At 34.0% G+C, this 9,243-nt stretch overlaps 1 pseudogene; it reads left to right on the top strand.

The window, feature by feature from the left end:
* The first annotated feature begins 1,540 nt into the window (after positions 1-1,540).
* On the top strand, positions 1,541-9,016 carry LOC115964255 (annotated as a pseudogene).
* The last annotated feature ends 227 nt before the right edge of the window (positions 9,017-9,243 follow it).

The raw sequence follows: 9,243 nt of genomic DNA on the forward strand, positions 1-9,243 counted from the left end.
TAGCATCTGTTTGGGACTAGCGGCTAACTTTTTGCTTTTTAGCTTTTATGTGCAAAATTTGAAATCTCACATTTTCTTGTATAATATTTATCTATAGTTTGTAATCTATATCTATATATAATATCTAAAAGTTGAAATGTTGTATTTATTATTATTATGCTCCTATTGAGCCACATCAATGAAGTATTTCGGTCCATTTTAATTGTAAGAATTATTACCTTTTTTTTTAAGGAACGATCTATTACTAAATAACTAAATGAGTGAATTATTAATAAAAAAAATAAGTTCTTTTAAATAATATATTTTATGAATGTTTTCATTAAAATTTTAATATAGAAGAGCCTTTAAACGATATTGTTTACTAACTAAAAAAAATTACAAAGTGACATAATTGGTTAGTTTCACATCAACAACATAATAATCAACTTGAAAGCTGAAGAGTAATATTTATTAGTATTATTACTAGTTTACTACACTACTTTTGAGTCACTTTGGAATAGCATTTCGGACTACTTCGGTCCATTCCATTCCCCTTATGTCCATTCAGTCCATTTCGATCTATTTTGGTCCAATTTGGTCCACTTTGGTCTATATCTATCCAATTCGGTCCACTTTGGTTTATTTTAGCCTAATTCTGTCCATTCTAATCATTTCGGTCAATCCACTTTGGTCTATTATGGTCTAATTCAATATATTTAGGTCCACTTTGGTCTAAGTAGGTTAAAAGAATCGAGTATTAAAAGTTCAAATTTTTCGTTTAATTTAATTTCAAACATGAGTTGAAGTCGAGATCATTACTAAACTAGATTATATAATTAAGCTTAATTTATTTTATTGTCAAATAAGCCAGAGCTTGGTTACATAGATGACTACTCCACTACTATTCAAAATAATGTAAAATGAATTACAGGGATGAAAGTAAACTTTAAATTGAAATGGTTTCATAAGTTTAAGGTGATAATAAAAAAAAAAAAAAAAAACTCACTAAACATATTATATATGATTTCTCCATAAGGACACCAATAATTAAAAATAAATAAATAATAGTAACAGAGAAGGACACCTTGTAATCGTTGCATTGTATATCAAATTATCAAGGGAAAAATTTTGCTGCCTCAAAACCTTTCCTAATTATCAATCACAGTGTTTATAACAAAAAGGGCATACAAGTAACTTTACTTTACACTTTTTTTTTTTTTTAAATCAAAATTTTTTAGATATACACTAGTTTAGGTGAGGGGAGGTTACCTCATGTTAGATTAGAGCTAAGTCGTAAACCTCATAGAGAACTTACATTGGACTTATAAATCGCCCACTAAAGAGGACTTTTGATAGTGGAACTTGAGCCTAAACTCGAACCTACATCTTTTAGGCGAAACATTCAAGCTTGACCAATTGAATCAACCCTGTTCGCTTGGAAACCAACTTTACTTTACACATTAAAATTTCCCCACACAACAACAACAACAACAACAACAACAACAAAAAAAAACCTTTACACATTAAAATTTCCAAAAACAAAAAACAAAAAATGCACACATTAAAAGAAAAAAAAAAAAAAAATGTAGAGGCTGCAGCGAGAGACATTGCAGAAACGTCAATATTTATATTGGAAAGCTGACAACGCTGAGCTGAGAGTGGAGAGTGAGAGACACTGTGCCATGAAACGCTTCTTCAAACCAGTAGAGAAGGAAGGGTCTTCGAAAAAGCCCTCTCTTTCACAGCCTGAAAAGGAAGAAGACGTTTCATTATCAAATGAAAGCAAAGGAGAGCCATCAAAGTTCATGACTTGGAATGCCAATAGCTTTCTTCTCCGAGTCAAGAACAACTGGCCTGAGTTCACCAAGTTGGTCACCAGTTTTGACCGATGTCATTGCAATACAGGTGACTCTCTTACAGTACCTATACTCTCTATTTTGATGTACCACTTTTGAAAATAGTGTTTTTTTAGTTGATTCTATGTGGGAATTTGATGAACATTGATAAGATGAATGAAATGGCAAGTGGGTGTTTTTTTATATATGGAAAAATTGATGAATGTGTGTATTAGAACATTGTATTTAAAGTTTGAGTCTTAACGTTTTTTTTTTTAAGTTGATTCTACGTGTTAGTGTATAGTTTAGACTAGTTTAGCCCAGTATACTGTATTTGTATTTGTAGTTTACTCCTTTTACTTGTACTGCACACATGCCTGTACTGCACACATACCTAGCCTATATAAAGCTCTTTATTGTACATTATTATACACACATCAATATACAGACTATTCAGTCTTTCTCACACTTTATATTGTTAACACTATGTAGGCATTAGATTAATGTAGATAAGATGAATGTAATGGCAAGTGGGTGTTTTGTATATGGAAAAGTTCATGAATTTGTGTATTGGAACATGGGGATTTAAAGTTTGAGTCTTTGAGCATTGATGCATGTGTGGAATGGCACATTTGCTGTTTGATGTTTTGGTATTTGATTGAGGTGTCTCATTCTTTTTGTTTTTTTTTTGGGTAAACAAATGAAATTGCATTAAATGTGAGTTAACAATCAGAGTTATTTATAGCAAGAACAAAAGAATATCCATTGGCAGATTACACCTCTCCAAAACACTTGTGTAAACTAATTGCTTAATTTTGACGGAGTTGTACATATTACACTGTTTACCCGTTGGATTTGAGGGGGTTCTTTCACAAAGGGAAGTGGTTATATTTAATCTGAGCCCAGGGGATGGTTTGGCACAACTTATGTGTGCTTCAAAATTGTTCTGTGAATTGTTTTTTTATTTTTTATTTTTTGGGCTTCATCCCTTTTTGTTGTCAACTAACCAGACATCACTTTTAGGAAGTAAGGATGACTGCAGCTGGTTTGGAGGGTGCACCTAAAAATCCAGGAGAATTAAAAGATGATACAGGCTCATCACGCGAAGAAAAACAGGTAAACCATTTTCAGGTTACTATGACGTCTCAATGAATTAAAGCTTTATAGATTCTCTCTCGTAGAATGTAATTATTATGTAATGTAATTCTTTATGGACTACCTTTGTATATACACTGTCTACATTGGGTTTCCCTACTTTCATTAAAATTTATTACTTTTTTTTTTTATCAGGTGTCAATAAAACTTATCTCTCTCTCTCTCTCTCTCTCTCACACACACACACACACACACATGTGTGTGTGCATGTGGATACATGTTTCCATTGAAACCCTTTACCTTTACATTTTTTACTTAATAAATAAGTTTTATTCAACTGAGAAAGATTAGCTGTCCCCAATAACTTTGGGATTAAGGATTTGCTGTTGTTGTTGTTGCTGTTGTCAACTGGGAAAGTTGTAGCTGCAATAGCAGAACAAACAGTGATAGTGACCCTTTACTATTATGTGAATTTGAAATTCTTTAGAAGATTTTCAAATGTATACTAATCATATTGATGTTTGATGTATGATCAATTTATTTGGTGTGTTGTATTAAGTATTAACCATCAAAAGTTTGAAACTTATAATGTTGAATGAGTGCACTGCATCACTTATACTTTTTTTTTTTAATCAGTAGAAGTGTGCTTTAAATCCTTCATCTGAATCTTAAGACTCAGTTCTAAATCAAATATTGAAGCTTTTTATTGGCAACCTTATCAAGTGTTATTACTTGCCCATCAACATAGAGAACTTGAAGATAGCCAACCTAGTAATTGAATGGGGTTGTTATATCTTTTCTTGTCACAATTGGAAATGATAACGTTGCTTGGCTTTGAATAATATGGAAGCATATATCCTATTTGTTGTGGATTTCATTAACAGGTTTTTTAGAAACCAATTTGATATAGATGTAACACTTATGATATCTCTCACGTGCAATCATTTTTGTATTTTTATCAAAACCATACAAATATTGATGCATGCCCTTTCAAGTCCACCCTTTGCAAATTATCATGTTTGGTGGTCTCTTGCAGATTCAAAGTATGCTGGAACTGCATTAATTGTAAAGAAGTGTTTCCAACCAAAAAAGATCTTTTTCAATCTTGACAGAATAGGTATTTCATTTTGCAATAACACATGTTTTCATTTTTTTATAAAGAAAAGATTTTATTCTGAAATAAATACCTCATGAACAATACAAAGCTCAACATTGTCTAAAAATTTTATCCTGAGAGGATATTGAATTAGCGAACTTAGTCACTAAAGCCCAAGACAATCACCCGTTCACTGAGTAATCTATGAAATGAAAGCTTCAACTACCCTTCTGAACATTCCATATCTTTTAAGGTGAGAGAATTCTGCTCATGCCACAAAAGCCACATTGGACAAGCATTTAACAAACCAATTCCTGCACCCAACCGGTAAATCAAATCTTCTTCATGACATCGCCCAATTAAATCCAAAAAGACAAAATATGTAGCCCCACAACATCGACAGAAACACAATAAAATAGCAATATGATCCATTGACTCCCCACCACACTTACATAAACAACACCAGTCTACTAGTGTTATTCCTCTCCTTTTAAGGTTATAATTAGTCAAAATCTTCCCCCACATTGCTGTCCACACAAATAAGGCTACCCACTTTCGTGCTTTGATATACCAAATTCCTCTCTCTATGGAATGCTTCTTGGGGTTCAGAGCACACCATGGTAAGATGGCACATTAAAAACCCCTTTACCTTGCAATCTCCACCCCATTCTATCCGGACCTGTCCTCCTTGGTATTTTTTAATACAAGTAATCCAAGCAAGGAGGCAACCATGTCCATCTCCTAGTCATTATGCTGGCTTATGAACCAGAAATCCCAAAGTTTCTCCCTCTCATTGATATTGCCTTTCAAGTATGAAACTATGAAAGCTTCCTGGTCGACTACCAAAGAGTACAAGGTCAGGTATTTTTCCTCAAAATAGAGATCCCCACACCACCTATCATGCCAAAATTGCACACATTTCTCCACTCCTGACCTCAAAAAAACACACATGACTAACAAATATGTCCCACCCTCTTTTAATACTCCTTCATAAGCTACACCCAACTGTTTAACTCACCGGCTTTGTTCAACCTCCCCTATTGGCCTATCCAGCCCATACTTTAAGCGATGATTGGTCTTGATAAATGAATCTCTTAGTAAGAGAGTCTAATTAAAAGTACCTAATTTATGCACCACCAAACCACCACAAGCAATTGAAGAACAAATTGTATTCCAATCCACCAAGTGAAACTTAATCCACTCCCCCCTTTCCTCTCCATAAGAAATTCCTCTGCAAACTTCTCTAATCTATTTGACACATAAGACGAGATAGTAAACACAGAATGGTAGTAGATTGGAAGGCTTGACAATGTACTCTTAAGCAGTGTTAGTTTATCTTTTCAATCTTTCCTCCATTTTCCCAATAATTGGATTCCACACTATCATAGCCTTAAAAGACAACCCAAAGGCATTCCCAAATAATTCTTGGGTAAACTCCCAACTTTACATTAGTAAAGAAGCTAACTCCTCCAATCTGTCAATATCTCCGACCTCGACTACTTCACTCTTATTCAGATTAAATTTCAAACCTGCAACATCTTGAAGGAGTTGGTACCTTACTGCATCACAAAACAGATTCGTATTGTCAGCAAACAACAGGTGAGATCTTAAACCCATTATCAAAACCATTACCAGCATTGAAGCCAGATATGTATTCCATGCCCTCCATCCAACTCAACATTTTTCTCAAAACCTCCATCATCAAGATAAACAGCAAAGGCGAGAGAGGATTCCTTGCTTTAAGCCCCTATTGGAAAAAGCCTATTGGAGAATTGTTTACAAGAATTGAAAACCAGACTGTAGTAATACACGTATGGATCCAGCCCCTCCATCTCTCACCAAACCCTATTCTCTCTAGCAGATACAGTAAGGTTCCCCAGCTAACATGATCATAGGCTTTTTAAATATCTAATTTGCAAATCAAACCTTCTTCAATATTATTATTGCATTGTTTTGGTTTGCCCTGTGTCAGTAAACTTTTACTTTCTCAGATTGAATGCATGTTTAAGTACTTGCTAAATAAAAAATAAAAATGAATGTTTTCATTTTCCTATATTTTACATTTTTATTTCCATATTTGGTGAAGTCTTGGATGCATATTTATGCTTGGAATTCATCCCTTAAAATCTGTTCTTCTTTTCTGCATTTGCAATGGAATGGCAGTTGAATCATACACTTGTCTTTGTTGCTAGCTTCAAAGCATGAACCAGATGGCTGAGTCATTTTAGCTGAATTTGATACATTTAGATTATTGAATACATATGCACCAAACAATGGTTGGAAAGAGGAGGAAAATTCATTTCCAAGGAGAAGGAAATGGGATAAAAGGATATTGGAGTTTGTCCTTCAATCTTCAGATAAGCCTCTCATATGGTGTGGTGATCTGAATGTTAGGTAATTGTTTTCCTCTTCAATCTATCACCTTATTCTTGGGAAAAAAAGGGGGGGGGGGGTGTTGAGCTTATATACTCTTCCAACTGCTTGCATTTGTTACTTGCAGTCATGAAGAGATCGATGTGAGTCATCCTGAATTTTTCAGTGCAGCAAAGCAGAATGGTGTTAGTCTATTGGTGCTTGTTTGGACATAGTTTTGTAATACTTTAGTTCTCTATACATTTGGCAAAATACTAGGCTTTTTTGTTAAAAAAATTCAATAGTTATAATGGGGGAGGGGGGATTTGAACCCTAAACGTTTGTCTCCATTGAAAATTCCAAGAATTGCCAGTTGCATCACAAGGCTCTTGGCTACTTGAGCTTTATTATCTTGCCTACTAAAGAAAATCTGCTACACATGAAAAATTGAAGTTGCGGGAATGAGAATTGACCACCTTCCCCACCCCCCTCCCTTATGTGTTTTCACTTGCTTCGTTCTAATTTGCATAATAACAAGACTATTAATCTAGAACAGGGTATTCAGATTATGTCAGGGTAGTACAAGATTTTATTTAGGAATAAAATGTTTCTGTAAACATCATTACCATTTAAGTTAATGATGACTGTTTTCTGAGATGTTTTGTTTATGAATTATGAATAGTTATCTAAACTAATTTTTTTTAATGACATGTAGTTATGTGCACTTTACTATGTAGCGTACTCCATATTTAACATAATTATGATTTGGCTTTTATTTAATTTTTTATGATGCAGGACTGTGGGCAGCCTGGATTTACATTAGCTGAAAGGAGGCGATTTGGTACTATACTGAAAGAGTGCGTGATTAGAAAATCTTTGCTTCCTTCATTTTGCATAGAAATTAGTGTTGTGAAATTATCACGTGCAAGCAAATGGCTTTTCCATGAGACTGAGGTCAGCAGGAGGGAAAAAAGAAAAAAAAAGTGAAGTAGCAACTTGTTCCAACAATTGCTTTAGTCGCCCTGTCTTCAATTCCCCCCTACATTTAGTGGAAAGAGGAAAGCTGGTTCCAGTCTCCCCATTATATCTATTGCTGCTCTACCCAGTTTCTCATGGAGCAGAGGCTCTATTGGTCACAGATTCATGTATAATTCTTTTTTTTCTTTACTCTTCTCTCATGGCATGCATGTGCTTGGAGGAACATCATGGCTCCATTTCATACAGCTTCTCATGGAAAAGCTCCATTTTTAGTTTTAGAAAAACCTTTTGTTTATTTTCCCACGTTGTTCAATATAAAGGCTCCACATTATATAATTTTTTTTAGCAAAAAAAAAAAAGGAAGATAATCTCCCAAACTTGTTTCAGGTATCAGCATGATAGTTTTGTGATTTTGTTGCAACAGATCTTCCAATCTTTACTAGTTGTGAGAAGGAAGAATGAAGTTGGGTTTCTTGAGCAGAAAATTCACCTAATATTAGCAGATTGTTGCAAATAAACTTGTCCTATAATCTGTTCTCTTTTTAGTTAAAAATGAATATTTACTTTGCCTTTAATCTGAACTTACATATGAATAAATTGGTTTTATATTAAGTTCAATATATCAGGTAGATTAATGTTAAGTTCAATTAAGTTGTATGAGATTGCTTCTTTGTTCCTGAAGGAATTAGGAGTTTGCATTTATAATAAACAAACTAAAATATCCTTGTGTTGAACCAACTCGGTGATGTGAGTTTATAACCCTTTTCATGATCCTGGGCTGGCATTAGGGATGTTGTGTAGGAAGCTTATTTATTCATTTTGCTATATTCTTAGTGATTGATGACCAAAAATTCAAAGTTTGAACTCCATTGACTTCCTTATGGTTATAGGATTTTTTTAAATTCCGTTGATAAATTTCTTAATTTATATGTTGATTAACATGGCTTATGCCTCGGGAAAGCTAATAGATGCATACAGATTCCTACACAAGGAGAAGGACATGGAGCGTGGTTTCTCATGGTCTGGAAATCCCATTGGGAAGTAAGAAATTGAAATCACAACAATCACTTATATATATATATATATATATATATATATATCACAACTATCCTAGCAAATTGATGCTATATTAACAATGTTGGATTGTTAATTTGTTGCACTTGTTGACATTGGATAATCAATATATTTTCTAGCTGAGTGATTAACTATCCTAGGCTGGGATTTACTGACTCATGAATGTAAAATGGGTGGTTTTCTTGCAGGTATCGAGGAAAAAGAATGAGAATAGACTATTTCATAGTTTCTGAGTAACTGAAAGATAGAATTACTGCATGTGAGATGCATGGGCAAGGGATTGAATTAGAAGGTGCATCTTATTTCATTTTGATTATACTCATAAAATAAAAAGTAAATGACATAGAAATTGTTTATTTCTTGATAGGTCAGCCCCTACAGAAAGTTTACTCTTTTTCTAGCATACTAAATTGTCTAACATTGATCTTAAAACTCTCTGCAGGCTTTTATGGAAGTGGTCATTGCCCAGTTCGGCTTGAGCTCTCACAAGCGTGCCCCAATTCCAAGCAAGACGAAGTTTCCATGTAAAAGTTAATATGTGCTCTTTTAAAAGATTATTAAAACTTAAAACAGAGTATTGTTACGGGAGTTTTGCCTGATGCTTTTTTAATATTTATTGTAAGTTTCCATTGTAGATTGCACTTGATAACAATGATAATCTATTGAAATGAGCACTTTTATCGGGCTAAGTCTAGACTGACCCTGGCTTGGTATGGTAAATATGGACTGAGGTGACATAAACATGGCTGATTATGGCTAAGTCTAAATCAGTTCTTCTACTTCTGCTATGACCATACCCTTAGCCACAATTGATGATACGATCGACTTTGTGGT

The sequence above is a fragment of the Quercus lobata genome, chromosome 10, assembly GCF_001633185.2.
Source record: "Quercus lobata isolate SW786 chromosome 10, ValleyOak3.0 Primary Assembly, whole genome shotgun sequence".
Classification (NCBI taxonomy): Eukaryota; Viridiplantae; Streptophyta; class Magnoliopsida; order Fagales; family Fagaceae; genus Quercus; species Quercus lobata.